Source organism: Antechinus flavipes, chromosome 2 (genome assembly GCF_016432865.1).
Source record: "Antechinus flavipes isolate AdamAnt ecotype Samford, QLD, Australia chromosome 2, AdamAnt_v2, whole genome shotgun sequence".
In the NCBI taxonomy this organism is placed as follows: domain Eukaryota; kingdom Metazoa; phylum Chordata; class Mammalia; order Dasyuromorphia; family Dasyuridae; genus Antechinus; species Antechinus flavipes.
Genome location: NC_067399.1, coordinates 237,360,123 through 237,378,757, shown reverse-complemented (window position 1 = coordinate 237,378,757; position 18,635 = coordinate 237,360,123). Strand labels below are relative to the sequence as shown.

Below are 18,635 nucleotides of genomic sequence, written 5' to 3'. Positions count from 1 at the left end.
GAAAGCAGAAGGATGAAAGGAAGGTAGGATTGAGAAGAGTAGGAAAAGGAAAAAGGGGAGATTAAAAAAGGAGAGGAGATGGCAGAAAAGGAAGAGAGAGAAGATAATGGCAGAAGGCATAGAAGTAAAGTAAGGAAGAAGAGAAAATGAGGAAAGGAGAGTGAAGGAACTAAAAGAGGAGGAAAGGAATCGGTAAAGGAGGAAAAAGAGAAGGAGGAGGAGGAGGAGGAGGAAAATAGAGAGAAAGTAGAAGGGAATAACAGAGGAAAGGGGAGGAAGAGGATTAGAGAAGAAGGCAGGGGAAGGATGGGAGATGGGGGAAAAAAGGAACGAGAGAGAAGATGTGTCAAAAGAAAGAGAAGATAGAGGAAGGAAAAGAGTGGAAAAGAAAGTCTGGGGAGGATGGAAGGGCTGAAATAGAGGAAAGAAGACAGGCTAGGGAAGAAGAGTAAGAAAAGGAAAGAAAGAAGAGAGGAGGAGAGGCAGGAGGAAGAGAGAAGGGAGAGAAAGAGCAGAAGGAAAGAGGAGGGAGAGAAGAGAAGAGGGAAAGAAGGACAGCGGAAAAGAACATGGGAAAAGATGAAGAGACTGAGTGAAGGCTAAGCAGGGGATGGGGTAAGGCAAAGGATCCGGGAAGAAGAGGATAGAGAAAAGAGAAAGACGATAGAAGAGGCGGCAAGAGAAGGGAGGGTGAACAGAGAAGAAAGAGAGAAAAAAGATGGGAGGGAGGAGAAAGAAGAGGGAAAGGTGAGACAGTGGCAGAAGAGAGGAAGAAAGAGAGGAGGGAGGAGAAAAGAGAGGGAGGAGGAGAAAGAGATGGGGAGGGGAGGAGGGGCAACACACACCCTTCAGGTGGCCCCGTGATTTCTCACCTCCCCAGCGCCCAGCTCCAGCTCGCTCTCTGCGGGGTCGACCGAGAGAAGCCGGAGAAGCGCTGATCCTCAGCCTCCTACCAAGTCCCAGCACTCACTGGCTCCGCTCCTCACCCTTAACAACTTGACACTGAGCAGCCACAGCAGCGCCTATCTGAGCCAGCGGCAGTGAGCAAAGCAACAGTTTCCAGGGGAGGAGGAGACCCGCCCGGGACAGGGACCCACGGTAAAGCGACGGGAGCCTCGCTCCGGCCACTGACGTGGGAAGCGGTCCGGCTGTCTTGGAACGCTTCGGGGACTGGGGTCAGTGTCCCACCCTGGGAGTTAGGAGCCAAGAGCCCGGAGCTAGCTAGGGAACGGGTGGGTCTGATTGCCTACGCGCATCCCGCACCGCTGGGGATGGGGGTGGGGGGAGCGGAAGAAGGGGGCGGTGAAGGAGCCCTGGGACGCTTGCCAGGAGCCCACGCAGGTGTGAGCACGTGCTGGGAGGGCTGAAGCCGCCCGGCAGTCCGAGCTTCAGGTCCCTGGGAGCAGGACAAGCTCTGGTCCCTGACGCTGCCCCCTCAAACACTCCCTTCCTCCCTCCTCTCCTGGCAGTCCCCAGCCTCTTTTCCCCCCCTCGCTTTCATCCTCCCCTCACCCCCTCCAGCCTGCTTCCACGCCTGAAGCTGCGACTCCCTCCCAAAGCAGTGCGGAGCCGAGCCCCGAGCAGAGCAGATCCGAGCGGGGCAGGGCAGGGGCACCCGCTGCCTCCAGGAGACCACGCCCGCCTTGGCTGGAGCCTCTCACGGGGAGGAAGCTGGGAGCCTTTCAATTCACCTTCTTTTGTGCCGAGCATGAGCCGGTAAAGTTTTCCCGGGGGTAAGAGGCTCTTCCCAAGACTAGGGGAGGTACAAGGAGGGTGATCCAGGCGTCTGACCCGGGTACCACGAGCCCTCGCATCTGGCCTTCTGGACCTTAATCACACAGTATCTGATTGCCCGGGATCGAGATCATTTCAAACTTGGCACAGGGGGTTGGGGCGGTGGTGGGAAAACTACAGGTTTGGTAATATCCCCCCTTCATCCTGGCGACTGAAATTGGAAGCTTACAGAGGCTGCCGTGTTCACAGGTTCAAGTGTGGCCAGAGAGAGAAAAAAACGTGTGGTTTGAACTTTGAGCGGGTGTCCACCTGCTCCCACTCTTGTCTTCTCTGTCTCGGGTGGTAAAACGATCAGCCTGTCCAGAGGTATTCATTCACCTTTGTGCACATTTATTGATGAATCCTTCCCCTTCGAGGTTGTTTTTCATTGTATTTTTACGTTTAGCAGCCTTTATTCTCTTCACTGCCTACCTAGTGCAGAGGTTGGAGTTCCGACCATCCTTTCCGGTAGTTTGGATTTACCGTGGTTGTTCTGTTTTTACCCAACGTTCTTGTCTATCTACTTGCTGGGTAAAATGGGGTCTTTCCATCGAGATTTCCAATAAAAGAAGGCATACTGCTCCCCCCAATCCTGAGAGAGCCCTTCCTTCTGGATGTTTATTTACCACTGAAGATGGATTTCCCTCTCATTGGGGGAGAGGTGAGGGAACTGAGCGCAATGGAGCTGATTTGGTTTGCTAGAGGCTACTCTGGGAAACTTAGAGCCCTACGATGTTGGTGCTGAAGGGAACCTTCGAGCATAAAATGTCAGAGCTGGAGCAAAAGGTATTAATAAGACTCAAATGGATCTTAGGCATCACCTAATTTAACTTGCTTATTTTTCAGATTAGGAAACTGGGCTGCAGAGACGCAAAGTGATTTGTCCAGGGAAGGGCCCCCCTTTCAGGATGGATCTGCCCCCTTGGAGAACCCGGTTTTTAGAATAAGGGAAAAGCTGTCTTTGTTAGCAGAGATATTGCAGGAGAGGTAAAGAATGGACAAAATAGGAAGTCACTCCTATCATAACTGTTGCCAGAGATATCTCGATCCAAATCTTGCACTGCTCTAGAAAAAGGTATCATGTAAGTAAAGGTTTGCGGGCAGCCTCAAGGTAGTTGTTAGGAAGGCATAAGCAACTGTTAGGCTGTCGCTAAATCTGCAAATTGGGACAAATGTTTATGAATTAAAGATTTTATCCTCTCCTAAATGAATGGATTATAAAATCTGTTTTAGACCACCCTGTTTTAGACCCACTCAGCACCCGAAAAAATTCTTTGCATTTTGTAAATACCAATCATATCCAATTAACTTATTTGTGTATGTGCCACTAGGAAAATGTAGGCTTCTCGTAGGAAGAAGTTGTTTTCATTTTTGTGTCTTTACTCTCTCCAGAACCTTGTATAACACATAGGTAGGTGCTTACTATGTGCTTATTGAATTAAAGTGCTTGTAGAAGGCCTTGGTGGGGAAGACAAAGTCTGAAAAGCCTTTCATGATATAAATTTAATATTCATGCATAGTATAACAGAAAAAATATTGAAGTGAAAGTTCAGAAGACTTAGGATTATAGTATTGTATCTGTCACTGACTCTACTTAACATTAGACATACTTTCCTCTGAAGATGTCTACTAGTCTGTAAAATAGGAGAATTAGACTTGCTATTTATCAGGGTCTCTCTTGGGATCTGATAGTCTTTGAATCTCCTTTCAATGTTGTTTGAAAAATCTCAATAGGATGGTTTTCATGGTGACAAATAGGGTGTGAATTTGGGGTTTCTTCCTAAACCCAGGTTCAAAAAATTGATGTTTCCCCAAGTTAATTCTATAGAGTTGATTACACTACGGAGAGGAAGTGGGAGAGAAGAAGGTGATCTTAAAAGAAATGTAGGAAAAGAATAAATACCACTTGTTGTGGTATACATCTCCTTATTGTTATATGAAGAAAATTGGAAATATTGGGTAAAGATTTATCATAAAAGATCATTCAAATCAAGGTAGCACACATATATCTATCTTTAGTATCCATCTATCTTTAAGTGTGATTGAACTTGAATAAATCTGAAATAGTTTGGGAGGAAGGATTTAAGATTTAAAAACACATGCTATCAATTAAACAACAAACAATTTAACGACTATGTTTGAGTCTCTGTGCTGGACAATGAGGATTAAAAAAATGAAATTTATGTTCTGCTGGGGTTAAAACTGATATTCAGAGAAATAAATACAAAGTAATTTGTCTCAATGAAGCCACCAACAAGCATTTATCAAGTGCTTAACTTTGTTCGAGGCACGGTGCTAAGTACTAAGAGACCTAGACTAAAATAGGTCTTGTCCTCAAGGAGCTTACATTCTAACAACAGGATAGAAGAGTAAGTAATAAATTGATGTGAGAGAAGGGATTCAAAAGGTGATATCTAAATGAAGACTTGAAGAAAGAAAAGAAATGCAAAAAATAAAGATGAGAGAGTAACATTCCAGGCATTACAAATAAGTATTAGAAAATGGAACTTCAGAATTCAGGGAGCTAATAATAATAGCTAGCATTTATGTGATATTTTCAAAGTACTTTATAAATATTATCCCTTTTCATCCATAGAATTATTTTACAGATGAGAGTTACACAGTTACACATTCATCTAAATGTCTGAGGCTGGATTTGAACTCAGGTCTTTCTGACTCCTAGCTTAGTGATCAATCCTAGAGGTCATAGGCAGTCCTGATGGTGATATCTGGTTACCATCTACAATTCCCTGACTTATGCAGACGGCTTCACACAGAAGGTTTGTATCAAAAGGCTGGGAAAAGCAATAGGTAAACATAAAGGACCAGAGAAGAAATGCAGGGAATCATTGAAATAGGGTTAGATAGGGAGGAAGGGATTTAGCCTTCTGATCCCCCAAGTTAAGCTCTTCCCTTGTTACATATCCGCAGGTCCATATCCCCAGACACCATTCAGGAAGAATAGTTTACATGAACTATATATGAAAGTCCGTGATCTGGGGCAAGTCTTGATGTCTTTGAGCCTCAATTTTCTCATTTGTAAAATGAGACTATTAATACTCTACCGACCTCCCAGGATTCTTGTGGGGAAATCACTTTGTAAACTTTAAAGTGCTATTTCATTGTGAGTTCTTGTCATCGTGCATTTCCTAAAGCTCACAAATATATATGTAGAAATTGTGAATTCATCTTAATGCTTCATCACCTAGCCAGGATGATTTTCTCCAAGGATGGAAAAATGCATTTCAGAAAAGTCCCATTTTAGAAGGTACATAAAGCTAAAGCTACTTAACATACTTCTATGAATATACTTTAAGCATTTGTAATTTCACTGCTATTGGAGCCCCCTCCTTTGCCCGCACCTCTAGAGACAATCTTCATGCCTTCCTGTGCTGGAAAACAGCATGCCCCAGGCCACCTTGCTGGTGATGAATCACTCTGCTCTTGTTGAGACTTATCTGTAGACTAGAGCCATTGCTGGCCTTCTACTCTGAACCTTTCTAATTTGGTAGTGTTGTTCAGTTGTGTCCTACTCTTTGTGATCCCATTTGGGGGTTTTCTTGGCAAAGATACTGGAGTGATTTGCCATTTCCTTCTCTAGCTCATTTGACAGATGAGGAAACTGAAGCAAACAGGATTAAATGACTTGCACAGGGTCACACAGCTGTTAAGTGTCAGGCTAGATTTTAACTCAGGAAGATGCATCTTCCTGATTCCAGGCTTGATGCTCTTATCTGCTGTACTCCCCAGCTTGATAGGAACTGCTGGGAGTTCTTCCAAGAGAGAACTTTGAGGACTCAGTATCATAACCATAGGATCACAGGATTTGGAGTCTGAGGAGACCTCAGAGACAGCTAGTCTAGCCCCCTCACTTCATATAAGGCCCAGAGCAGGAAACTGACTTGTCTAAAATCATAAAACTATCCAGATCAAAGCAAGCACCCAAACTCTGACCTTTTCACTCCAAATTCAATATTTTTTCCTACTACCTCACGCTGCCTCCCCTATGCTATGTATAGTAGCTAAATAGGATTTTTAGTTCACATGTCAGAGGAGTTTTATAGTTTATAGAGTGCTTTCTCTACCCAAAAAAAAAAAAAAAAAAAAAAAAAAACCTCATAAACAACCCTTAACCAAATAGTGTAAGAATTATTATGTCCCTCTGACAAATGAAAAAAAAAATTAAATAAAAGAGAGAGCACATACCAGGGTCACACAGTCAGACAATACTAGTGCAAGGAGTTTTCTCAACTCAGCTTTGCAAGGTGGTATAGCGCATACGGCACCAGGCCTGAAGTCAGGCAGATTTAATTTCCTAAATTCAAATCCAGCCTCAAATATTCACAAGAAGTGTGATCCTGGATAAGTCATTTAACTTTATTTGTCACAATTTCATCATCTAGAGAAGGAAATGGCAGACCACTACAATATCTCTGCCAAGAAAACCCCAAATGGGATCACAAAGAGTCAGACACAAGAGAACAACTCCCAACTCAAAACTAACAATAATTTCTAACATATTGTATAAATATAAGGGGCATTGGGGGGAGCAACTTAAAAAAAAAGATGAATTGATCTTTTCTTTTTATAAAAAATACTTCAATTATATACAGACACATATCACCAGGTAGTTACTTTCCATTTAGCTATATGATCCTTGGGAATCATTTAGTTTCTCTGTGCCTTGTTTTCCTCATCTGTCAAATCAAATGATAATAATAGTAGACAGACTGATTATCTTTCTATGTTGATATCCAAGTTAAGACAGTCTCATAAGACTCAAAATGCCATATAAATGTATAATATATATTTTATAATATATCCATCCATATATATTCTTCTTCCTCTCATATTCACAGGCTTGCCATTTTAATTTTTAAGCAGTTGAAGAGTGGTAGTATGAAAAACAACAAGAAAAAGGAGGGATCTTTGATAAGAAAGGTAGGCCTCCATTTGGGGTTTTGACAAGGATTGTTTCTCAGTCTGGATGTAGAAAGAGGACCACATCATCAAGAAGGGAAGAGAGGAATTATACAACTCTGACCCCAGCTTCTTTCATGAGGTTGAAGGTTCCCTTGCCACTCCCTTTGTTGTCCAATCCTTTCAGTCATGTTCAACTCTTCACAACCCCACTTGGGGATTTCTTGGCAAAGTTAATGGAGTGCTTTTCCATTTCCTTCTTCAGCTCATGTACAGATAAGCAAACTGAGGCAAATTGTGACTTGCCCAGTGTCTGAGGCTGGATTTGAACTCATGAAGATGAATGCTCCTCATTTTAAGCCCAGTATTCTCTCCACTGCATTATCCAGCTGCTCTGGAATCTACTGGAACTAGATTAGAGAGGAATATTAACATAGTTTGTCTTTGTCTTTGAGGTTGGACCTATTATAATCAGAATGGGTAGGCTGGTTGAATTTGCTAGCACTGAGCTGAGGCAATAGCACAGAAAACCTTACTTCTCTCTATCTGAACCAAAGCTCAATTCTTTTCCCATGTGTTCTTTGAAAGTCAGTAACTCCATCCATTTAGCCTGGACCGTATTTGGAAGATTAATATCTTGACTTTTATAGATTGATGCATTAGAGTCTATAAAGAAAGTCGAGAATAGTCAAACTGTCTATTCATTATTTCAGAAACAAAAAGACAATGAGAAGTCATAAAATTAGAATCACAGACTTGGATGAACCCTTAGGGGCCTTTTAATTTTCCTTAAACTAAGGCTTAACAGGTTAAGTGAGTTGTTTAAGGTATCATAATTAATAAACATTAGAGATATTTGATTCAGCTTCCCTGATTCAGAGCCAGTGTTCTTTACACTGAATCATGCTGCTTTCCAGCCTACCATACTTTTGGTCAGGGGCCTAGATAATACTTAATGTCAAGATCCTTTCATTGCTATCAGTATTTACTCCATTCCTTAGTAGATGAAATCTGATAGTCTGCCAATTAAATTTGGTACCATAAAACCTTGAAGTAGCGATGGAAAGATAACCTAATACAATCTGACAGGCATATATTAAGACTATTCCATGTGCAAAGCATCATGCTATGGACAGAAACAAACACATACTCGGAAAAAGTCCCTTCCCTAAAGGAGCTTATATTCTATTCTATGTACAGAAATAAGCAAATACAAACTATATACAAAGTCGTAATGAGGGAAGTTAGAAAAAGACAAGAATAACAAAAGGGACCAAAAAGGGCTTCATGAGAATTCCGCTGAGGAACTTTACCTGCTATCTTTCCCATTAATCACAAGTTCTTTAGGAACTTTGCTCTCTTACTAAGTGTTGTAATAAAGCTTTTTGCCCCTTGACTAGAAAAAGAAAGAATGCCTTCATATATGTGAGGGCCTTTGAAGAGAGCAAGGGAAGTTCTCAGAAAACCTGAGCTTTGGAGGAAACTAGGTATTCCAAGAAAGCTGAGGTAAGTAGGAGAGTAGTGCAAGTATGGGGAACATCCTGTATAAAGAAAGATGCAGAAGTGGAAGCTGGAAAGATTTTATACAGGAAGTGGCAAATAGACAGTTTGCTGGAATAGAAACTGTTTGGGGCAGGAGGAGGAGTATTGTAAATTCATATGGAATGCTATGTTGAAGCTAGATTATGAAGAAAATAAGGAGCCACCGAACTTATTGAAGGGAGATTGGGGGGTGGAGGAGGACTGATGTAGTCAAACCTTTGCTTTAAAAATATAAATTTAGCAACTGTGTGGAGGGCAGGGTAAAGAGGAAAAAGACTAGGGATATGGGGATCAGCTAAGAAACTGTTGGCAGTTATCCAGAAAAATAGATAATATGATCTTTAAATAGGATAGCAGTCATGTAAGTGGAGAGATGGGGATGGATGAGAGATATACTATAAAGATAAGAACAATCAGATCTGACATTTGGATATGATGAGGGGGGAAGAGTAAAGTTATAAATCTGGGTTGACAAGAATGATGGTGGTACCCTTGCTAAAAATAGGGGAGTTCGGAAGGTGGGATAGGAGAATAAAGTTCCATTGTGGACACATTAAGTTTGAGATGCCTATGGGATGTACAGGTGGAGATGTTCATCAAGCAGTTGATGATGATTGAGAGAGCTTAGGAAAGATAAAAGGCAAATAGTAGATTTGACAGTCATCTACACAGCAATGATATCTAAGTCACCAGGGCTAATGAGCTTATCAAGAGAAAGAGAAAGTAGAAAGAGATGAGAACCCAGGATGAAGTTCTGCTACTAAGAGGGAACAAAACGTGGAGTCATCCAGAAAAAGAAACTGAAAAGGCCAGACAGGTAGGAGAGGAACCAGGAAAAGACTGGATCACAAAAAACTAGGGAGGAGGGAATCCTAGTTGGTGATCTATAATTCTATGGGTCACTTGCTAGGCATCTTTCATTTTACACACACACACACACAGAGAGAGAGACAGACAGAGACAGAGAAGAGGGAGGGAGGGAGAGAGAGAAAGAGAGAGAGTGAGTCTCTTTTCTCTCTCCCTTTCTTCATCTCTTTTCTTTTGTGTCTTTGTCTCATATTTCTCTCTCTCTCCTTTTCTCATCTTTCTCCTCCTTCCTTGTTCCTTCCTCCTCCTCCTCCTTCTCCTCCTCGTCGTCGTCGTCGTCGTCGTCGTCGTCGTCGTCGTCGTCGTCTTCTTCTTCTTCTTCTTCTTCTTCTTCTTCTTCTTCTTCTTCTTCTTCTTCTTCTTCTTCTTCTTCTTCTTCTTCTTCTTCTCTTCTTCTTCTTCTTCTTCTTCTTCTTCTTCTTCTTCTTCTTCTTCTTCCTCTTCTTTTTCTCTTTTCTCTCTCCCTCTCCCTTTTCCTCTCCCTCTCTCTCATTCCCTCCCTTGTTCCCTCCCTCGTTCCCTCCCTCCTTCCATACTTTCTCCCCCTCTTCCTTTTGTGCCTCTCTGTCTCATGTCTCTGATTTCTATCTTTGTGTTTCTCTGTCTCTCTCTCTCTCTCTCTCTCTCTCTCTCTCTCTCTCTCTCTCTCTTTTCTCTCTCTCTTTCTCTCTCTCTCTCTTACACACACACATACACACACAGAATTAAGGACAGAGTACTAATTTGGAACCTCTTGGCAGGGATAAGATAGAAATAAATCAAAAGAGCTAAAATGTTTTAATGTTTTCTATTGGAAAATTTCCTCATTCTGTCAAATTAACAGATTGTAGATTAACAAATTAATAGAATATAATATATCAGAGGTAGCAGGGACCTTCAAGCATAGATATCAGAACATGGAAAGGATTTTAGCACATAGAATATGAAAACTAGATACAAATTGAGAACATGGAAAGTTAAAAGCTGTAAGGGATCTTAGTAATCCACTTATTCAATCCATTCATTTTATAAATAAGCAAAATAAGACCTAGGAATATTAAATAATCTGACTAAGATTATATAGCTGGTTTAAAAGAGAGCCAGGAACTAGGATTCAGATCTTCAACCTTGTAACTGGGTAAAAGCTGAGGCTTACTGTTCTCCAAGCCTATATTATAACCATAGTATTAAATTTGAAAGATTTATGTTGAACTAAAATGAATGCCTTTTAACCTGTCTAAACATTTGAAAATCAATTGAAATGACCAAGAATTGAGATAAACAATAATTCAACTTCTTAGATGACACTGAAGACATGCTGCTTAAAGGCATGCTATGGTCTTTCCCAAAAGTTAAATTATGGGAGCATTCTCCTTTTAATCTCTTGTACCATCTGCAGCATGTAGACAAAAAAGCCCAAAGTATACTTAGCTGTTCTGAACAGTATAAATCAGATTTAACTAAAGAAATTTAAATGTGTCATTGAGACATGAATGTGAACCTAGTCCTTGAACACTACAGGAAAGTTCAAGTCTGGCAGGTCCTACCAAGTTAGAAAGGATTCAAATACAATGCATATTAGGCTGCCTACCTGTTGGCCAAAGATCAACCTAGCTCAGTTACAAAAGGTTCATCACTATGTTAGATAGAATGATAAATATTTATTGTTGGTTTTCAGTCATTTTAGTCTTGCCCAACTCTTCACAGTCCCATGTAGGATTTTCTTGGCAAAGATGCTAGAGTAGCTTGCCATTTTTTTCTGTAGTTCATTTTATAGATGAGGAAACTGGGGCAAGGGGATTAAATGATTTACCAAGAATCATATAACTAGAAAATGTCTGAGGTCAGATTTTGTTTGTTTTTGTATTTTTTACTGAGGCAATTGGAGTTAAGTGACTTGTCCAGGGTCACACAGCTAGGAAGTATTTAAATGTCTGAAACCAGATTTGAACTCAGATCCTGCTGAGTTCAGGGCTGGTGTCTATCCACTGCACTACTGTAATGGGCTGAGGCTTGAGTCGATGCACTGAGGTCCCAAGCACATGAGGCTAAATAGTAATTGGACCATAATCTATTAATATATAAGCTTGGAGAAAGAATGGCCCCCGCACACTGTTTGTGCAAGTCCTGATGTGTTGTATAGGAAATGACGATTTTGGTGGGTGGAGGCAGGGGAGTGGAAAAGGAAGGGGAAGGAGAGACTTTTGGTATTGCTTTGCCACGGTTTGCTCAGCTCACATCTCTCTCTGCTAGCTGGCTTCCTGTTTGTTTCTCTTCTTCTTTTTGCTTTTTTTTGCTGAGGTAGTTGGGGTTAATTGACTTGCCCATGGTCATACAACCAGGAATTATTAAGTGTCTGAGGCTGGATTTGAACTCAGATCCTCTTGACTTCAAGGCTGGTGCTCTATCCACTGAGCCATCTCCTCTCCTTCCTCTTCTTCTTTTTGCTTTTTGCTAAGGCAGTTGGGGTTAAGTGACTTGCCCATGATCACACAACCAGGAATTGTTAAGTGTCTGAGGCTGGATTTGGACTCAGGTCCTCCTGACTTCAGGGCTGGTGCTCTACCCACTGAGCCATCTCCTCCCCCTTGTTTCTCTTCTTTGTTTTTTGCTTTTTGCTGAGGCAGTTGGGGTTAAGTGGCTTGCCCATGGTCACCAGGAATTGTTAAGCGTCTGAGGCTGGATTTGAACTCAGGTCTTCCTGACTTCAGGGCTGGTGCTCTACCCACTGAGCCATCTCCTCCCCTTCTTCTTTTTGCTTTTGCTGCTTTTGACAACTTTTCTGTTTGTTTTCTCTTCTTCTTTTTGCTTTTTTTAGCTCCCTTAACCTGAGTTCCTGACTCCGGCTGATTTTAAATACGCGATCATTACACACTACCTAGCTGCCCCTTTTTTTGTTTGTTTTTGTATCTAAGGTCAGATTTGAATTCAAGTTTTAGGGCCCCAGCAATTCTCAGTCATTTCATTGAGAATAGTGACAAATAGGAGGATATAAGTATCTCAGGGAGAATGCAAGTTCTTAAGAAACAGATATTATACAAAAAGTCTTTGTAGACCTAGAACTTGGCTTCAGTGCTTTATACATGGTGTAAGAAAAGGAACTGAATCTGGAGATTAGTTGTTATAGGAAACTCTCAAGTGAAGAAACTTATTGCCACCTTCTCCACAACATATAGAGTTATGAGTTGCTTAGGATCCTGAGAAGTTAAGTCTTATCCAAGGTCACAGAATAAGTATACATCAGATGCATAATTTGAACCTGAGTCTTCATGGCTACAAGCCAATTCTGCCCATCATATATCATCATATAGTAGGTTTGGATTGGATTAACTAAATCTACCTTGGTAGAGAAATTTCCTACATTGATGAAATGATCCTTGAAGTATTTTTAAATAGTATAAAATTGTCCACAGTAAAGAAATCTCATTGAGTTGAAGTTTGATTGCTCTTCACCTTATTGGTGTGGCTCAATAGTATTGTGAAAAAAGACCTGGAGTCAGGAAGAATTCACATTCAGCCTCAGACACTTACTCTTTGGATAAATCACTTAAACTTGTTTGCCTCAGTTTCTTCATCTATAAAGTGAGTTGGAAAACAAAATGGCAAACCACTCCAATATTTTTGCCAAGAAAACTCCAAATGGGATCACAAAGAATAGAATACACCGAAATGACTGAATAATAACAACAAACAAAAATGTCTCACCTGGCATCAGGAGGGAATAAGGTGAGCCTTAAAAAATGGGGAGGAGCACATGCTTCCCAACAGAGTTCCCTAAAGAGTTGGTTCCTTCTTACCAATCAGATCCTGCAAGAGCCTATAAACTGCACCCCCAACATAGGAGGAGTTATTGGGGCATAGTTCATTCAAGCAATCAGGACAAGGCTTCTAAGGAAAAATGAAAATAAGTCATTCACTGCTGCCAGAATTGTTCTCTGAATCTGCCAAGCCTGACAAGCAGGGGCTCTCATGGACTGCTGAAATCCTATACCTTAGGTCAAAGTGGAGCTAGATGTATGAGAGCTAGATAGAAATTTAGAACATGGAAATTTAAAAGCTATAAGGGATGTCAATTCACTTATTCAACCTATTCATAATTAGAATATAGAAATTAAATAAAGAAATTAAGACCTGACCAAGATTATACAGCTAGTATGGGAGAGCCAGGAACTAGGACCCAGATCTTCAATCTAATAATTTAGCAGAATCTGAAGTTTATTGTCCTCCAGAGCATACTTAAGTACATTTCAGCACGGATCCACCAGCAATTCTGTCATAGTCACAAGTTCCTGCCCATGTATCTCTCAAGAATCAAGTCTTCCTAGCACATTCAAGTTGCCAATGGAAGAGGCTGGGAGGTAAGAGCCTGCTGGATTAACTGTTCACTCATGAATTATTTTAAAATTGCTTGTGGAAAGTAGGAGATGAAAGTGACATGAAGAAGATGACTTTTTCCTAAGGTAAAGAATTGAATAACAGAATAATTCTGCTGTCCTTGGATCAGGAAGACAGGGACCCTATTTGAGAATTGATGACTATTTTATATTGGCATCACAGGCTAAGATTCTCATATGTAAAAAAATACTGTCCTAACCATACATATCACTATTTACATCTGATCAAAAACAAAAATTTGACCTATCCTCTGAGATAGCTTTCTCTGGAGTCCTAGCCATATATGATGACCCATTTTACAGATGAACTGAATTTAATTTAGATGAAATGTCTTGTTCAGTCATATAACTAGTAAAAAGGTGAGATCCGTATCTTCAAATTCCAGCACTCTTTCCAAAATAGACTTTTTTTCTTAGGGACCTATCTCATAAATTTCTGTAGTAGCCCTTTGGCTCCACAGTCTCCACCTGAATTAATCTGAGAGCCTCACTCTGCCACTAAATCCATGGCCTCTCTTCTTTCCCAATCCAGGTAAAGGCTCTACCCCACCATTAACATTTTGTCACCTACATAATCCCATCAACTCCTTCCTAGAAAGCTCCTACCTTTACTAGCCTTCCTTTTCAACATTAGATTCAGATTCCTTACTTCCACCTCTCTTGAATAAATTTTACCCTTACCCAATCCCATCCTTGCCTGTCCATCTCCCTTCACTCCCCAATCAGTCCTCTCACTCACTTCTGCCCTCTATACCTTCCCTAATTCCTAAAGATAACACACTTATAACTTTTTCTACCTCCTCATTCCTAATCTCCCTCTCTTTCACCTTCATAAGTGAAGCCCAACTCCACCAAGAACCCAAGGATAGATACACTGGGTACATTATTAAAATACCATTTTAGTTGTAACTAAAAAGAGATTTTGGTTTTGATGTCTTGCTAGGTTGGAGTAACTATTTTAAAGTTTAGGAAACTTTTAATTCTGGTACAACAGAATTGGCATTGCATATAATGAGTTTGTCTAGTTAAACTGCTTCAGAGATGAAACAAAATCCTATGTGTTAGACGTCAGTCGAATTGTGAGCTAAAAAGAATGAGCGCCTTAACCTCATTTAACAAATTACAATCTTTTACCATGTCTAGAGAGCCTTGTGCTAGAAGACTGGAATATAAAATATGTATCATTCCTTGGTGAGCTGGTGGACAGAGATGAGCGTGACTTTTCTTCCATATTAAATTGTCAGAGAGGATGACGATGCTCTAATTCATGACAGGGATGTGCCTGTGATGGAAGAAATGGGAAATATCTAATTGAGGAAACCATCTGCTAGAAGGAAAAACCAGAAGGGTTGAAGCAGTATGAGGCTGAAAAGGAAGGGTTTATTACCATTCTAACTGTTTCCTAAGGGTTCTTTCACTAGCTGTAAAGACAGAACAATATTCATTTGCCTCTCTGTTCTTATTATCAAAAATCTCATTTTTCCTCCTTTCTATAATGACAAAAAGGAAAAATCGTTCTAGGTCTGAAAAGAAGCACTGCTAATGTGAAATGCCTACAGTGTGATTGTTCTCATACTTTTCCCATAGAACCCTGATTGTGTCACCGAAATTCTAGTTACCATTTTTATAAGTTAAAGTTAAAGTTTAAAAAAAAAACCTTGCTGGAAAGTCAATATTCATAGGATCACAAGATCTTAAATCTAGAGCTGGAGAGATTTTTAAAGGCCATCTAATCCAACTTCTTGATTTTATATATAAAGAAACTGAAGGACAGAGGAAGAAAAGTGACTTGACTAAGGCCAAATAGTAAGCATCAGAACTGGTATCTGAATCAGTTTTCAATTGTTACAAGTATAATCATCTTTTTTTTTAAAGAAATTTAATCAGAACGGGAAAAGGATAAGTATTTCTCAAGTATTTACTAGGTACCAGTCAGTATACTAAGTTCTTTACAGATATTATCTCCATAAAAAGACTTTGTCTATTATAGAATATAATGCATGAAAGAATTTTAGTTTTCAAAACATCTCATTCACAGAAGAAGAAACAGAGCCTAGAAGGAGTTTGTGGTCACACAGGTATTACCAATAGATCCAAGACTGAAACCTCCGTTATTGACTTAAAATCTAATATTCTTTTCCATTGATGCCATGTCAGAAAACCCAGCTTTCACAAAAGGTAATGAATGGGGCAGCTGAACCATTTTTAATGGATCCACAAATCACTTAAATAGGGAGTTTCCCCTTGCACATACTGCATTTACATACGGTTTCTGAAGGGAAAAAAAGCTATTCCAGATAATGAGACATTCCTGTACTGAGCCTCTCTTTTCATTCTTAATGAGGGTTATAGAACTTGTTTCCATAAGGGACACAAAAAAGACATAAAAGGCTTTGCATTTTTGTTCTTCTTCTAGAAACTCACCCACTATTTGGGGTCTTTGATTGCCCTGAGCAAACATGTTTCTCTCCCAGTGACAGTAGGGCAAGGCATTCATAAGACCCTAAACAGCTTTAAAAATTGTACAGTCTTGTGTATTAACTTCAATAATTGACAGATCTTGGGCTAGGAAATAGAACCTTGGAAATCATATAGTGCACCTTTCATTTTTTAGGTGAGTTAATTCATGCCCAGAAGTTTAAATTATCTACCTAAACTTACAGAAGTACTTAAGTATCTAAGGCAAGATTTGAATTCAAATCTTCTTGATGCTGGAGCCAGGACCCTCTCCAAGGTACCATTTTGCTTCCCCAGAGCCTTCACTGAAATTCTTGCTATTTGACTTCTCCCCAAACTACCCACTATGGAGACTTGAATTTCCTAGCAGTAAAAATAAATGAATTTTTTTAAATAACAAGAAGGAGAAGAAATAAATGGGTAGGGAATCTACCATTTATTGTGGCCCACTGTATGGAGTGCTGGACCTGAAGTTAGGAAAACTTGTCCTTCTGAATTCAAATCTAGCCTCAAATATTTACTAGCTGTATAATCCTGGACAAGTCATTTAACCCATTTGCCTCAGTTTTCTCATCTGTAAAAAGAGCTGGAGAAGGAAATGGCAAACTACTCCAGTGTCTTTACTAAGAAAATTCTAAATAGGGTCACAAAGAGTCAGACATGACTGAATAATAACAACAATAAATCAGCTGCCTGAGTATTGAATTATACCTTGAGAAATTCAAAGAACCAGAGGAAGACTTGCAGAGTCCTTCCTTTTTGAGGACTTCTAGAAAAGGGTCTGAATTAGAACTGAATATGATGAAGAGCTGTGGCTAAAGCATATCTGCACCGGAGGAATGAAAACTACTGTGAGCAAAGATCCCAAAGCCGTTAAGATTCAAACAGGCTTATTAAAAGTATCCCTTGTTACCTTCTCCTCTTCCCATGCCCTCCCCTATCTGCTAATAATGAGCCTTTGGCAGCTGCCTACCCCTAGTTTTGCTTCTATGAGCTTTCATTCCCTAACTGGATTATTTGCTGATAATAATGATCCTTCTAGAGTTCATGGAGAGGGGATCTCAAACAAGTACCCAGGCTTTATTTCTGTTACTCAGTAAACCCAGCTGTGTGATCTTGGGTGAGTGACTTCTCTGTCCTCAGGATTTTTATCTGCAAAATGAAAGATTTAGATCATGTCATCTAGAAGCAGATAAAATCATCAGAGCTAGATGAATATGAAGACTGATAGGGAGGAAGCATACTAAGAGTAGGGAAAGTATTGAGGAGCTGAAGGTTGAGGGCCTGGATTCAACTGCCAACTCTGATACTTATTACCAATGTGATCATGGGCAAGTCATTTAATCTCCATTGTCTCTAGATTTCTCATTCATAAAATAAAAAGGTGGGACCTATGCAGGCCCTTCCAAGTCTAGAGCTAGGATCCTAAAAACTAAACTATTTGAACTAAAAGGGGTTTTTGGAAACTCAGAAAGGAGTCTAAAGCAGTGACCTAGAAATTGTCAGGGATAGATAGATAGATAGTTAGATAGACAGACAGACAGATGATAGACCAGCTGAACATTTCAGTATAATTGGTTTCCTTTCTGATTCTATGTATGTTGCTTTATACCTTTAAAAACATTATTCTGAGGAGTTCATGGGCTGCACTAGACTGCCAACAGGGCCCAAAACACATAAAAAGCTAAGAGCTTGTGCCTCCTAATAGTTCTTCAAGCTCTAATGTCCATTTGTTTCCATCAGCCCTTTTCATCTCATAGTGCCATGTTCTAAGCAGTGGTTCTCAAAGTATGGTTCAGAGAATCGTAGGAGTCTTTGAAGCCCTTTTAGAACCAATTCAAAATTAGTTTTTATTTCTAAAATAGTAAATATCTATAAATATAACCTATATAAACAAAAACTCTTTGAATAGGTCTTCAATAATTTTTAATAGTATAAAAATAATGAAGAAAAAAAAGTTTGAGAACTACTGTCTAAGGTATTTTCCAGATCTAATATCCTGTGTACTAAGTGCCTTTCAGTTAAAATACTATATATTTTATATTGTAAAATTTCTTCTAGCTCCGACATTTTACCTTCTCCATTCTCAGACTTTCCAGTTCTCCCATGCCAGTTAACTATTTTGCACTAAGATTCTGTGGTTCAAGATTACATATAGTTGAACTCCAAAGCAGTTCTTAGAATTTGGGCAAATGAATGGATGCATAAATAAAAAATAAAAATAAATAAAAACCACTTTTCAAGTCTTATTTTTCATTGTCACTGACTTTGTCTACTAGCTATCCTTCATACTTCCCACTCAATAACTAGTTTCTTATCTCTGCACCTTTGTACAGGCTGTTTCCCAGGCCTAGAAGCTTGACCATTTAGAGTCCCTAATGGACTTCAAAACTTAGCTCAAGTACCATCTCCTATAGTACTATGAGTTAAGCAGTTAAGTGCTTACTATGTGGCAGTCATTGTGCTAAAGGCTGAAGATATAAATATAAGCAAAGAGAAACTTTGCATTCCAGTGGGGAAAGATAACACCAAAAAAAGAAGTGGGAGGTAGAGTAGAGATAGTGCCAAAGTCCAGAGAATCAGAATCCAAGTCAGGATGACTCTGAAGAATGAAAGATGGCTGACTTGAGGTCTTAAAATGGAGGTTCTAGGGAAAAGGAGTCAATCACACGAGCAAAAAGATACTTTAGGATGAAAAGTTAT

At 40.0% G+C, this 18,635-nt stretch overlaps 1 protein-coding gene across 8 annotated transcripts in view; it reads left to right on the top strand.

Moving 5' to 3' along the window:
• The first annotated feature begins 243 nt into the window (after positions 1–243).
• The window catches only part of KCNG1 (potassium voltage-gated channel modifier subfamily G member 1), a 33,938-nt gene continuing 15,546 nt past the window's right edge, over positions 244–18,635 (top strand). The window contains exons 1-3 of one of the 8 annotated variants that reach the window (XM_051976600.1): positions 244–615; positions 881–1,175; positions 1,563–1,733. The gene's annotated coding sequence lies outside the window, so the exon portion shown is untranslated. The other 7 variants (XM_051976598.1, XM_051976596.1, XM_051976599.1 and 4 more) reach the window with 7 other exon arrangements.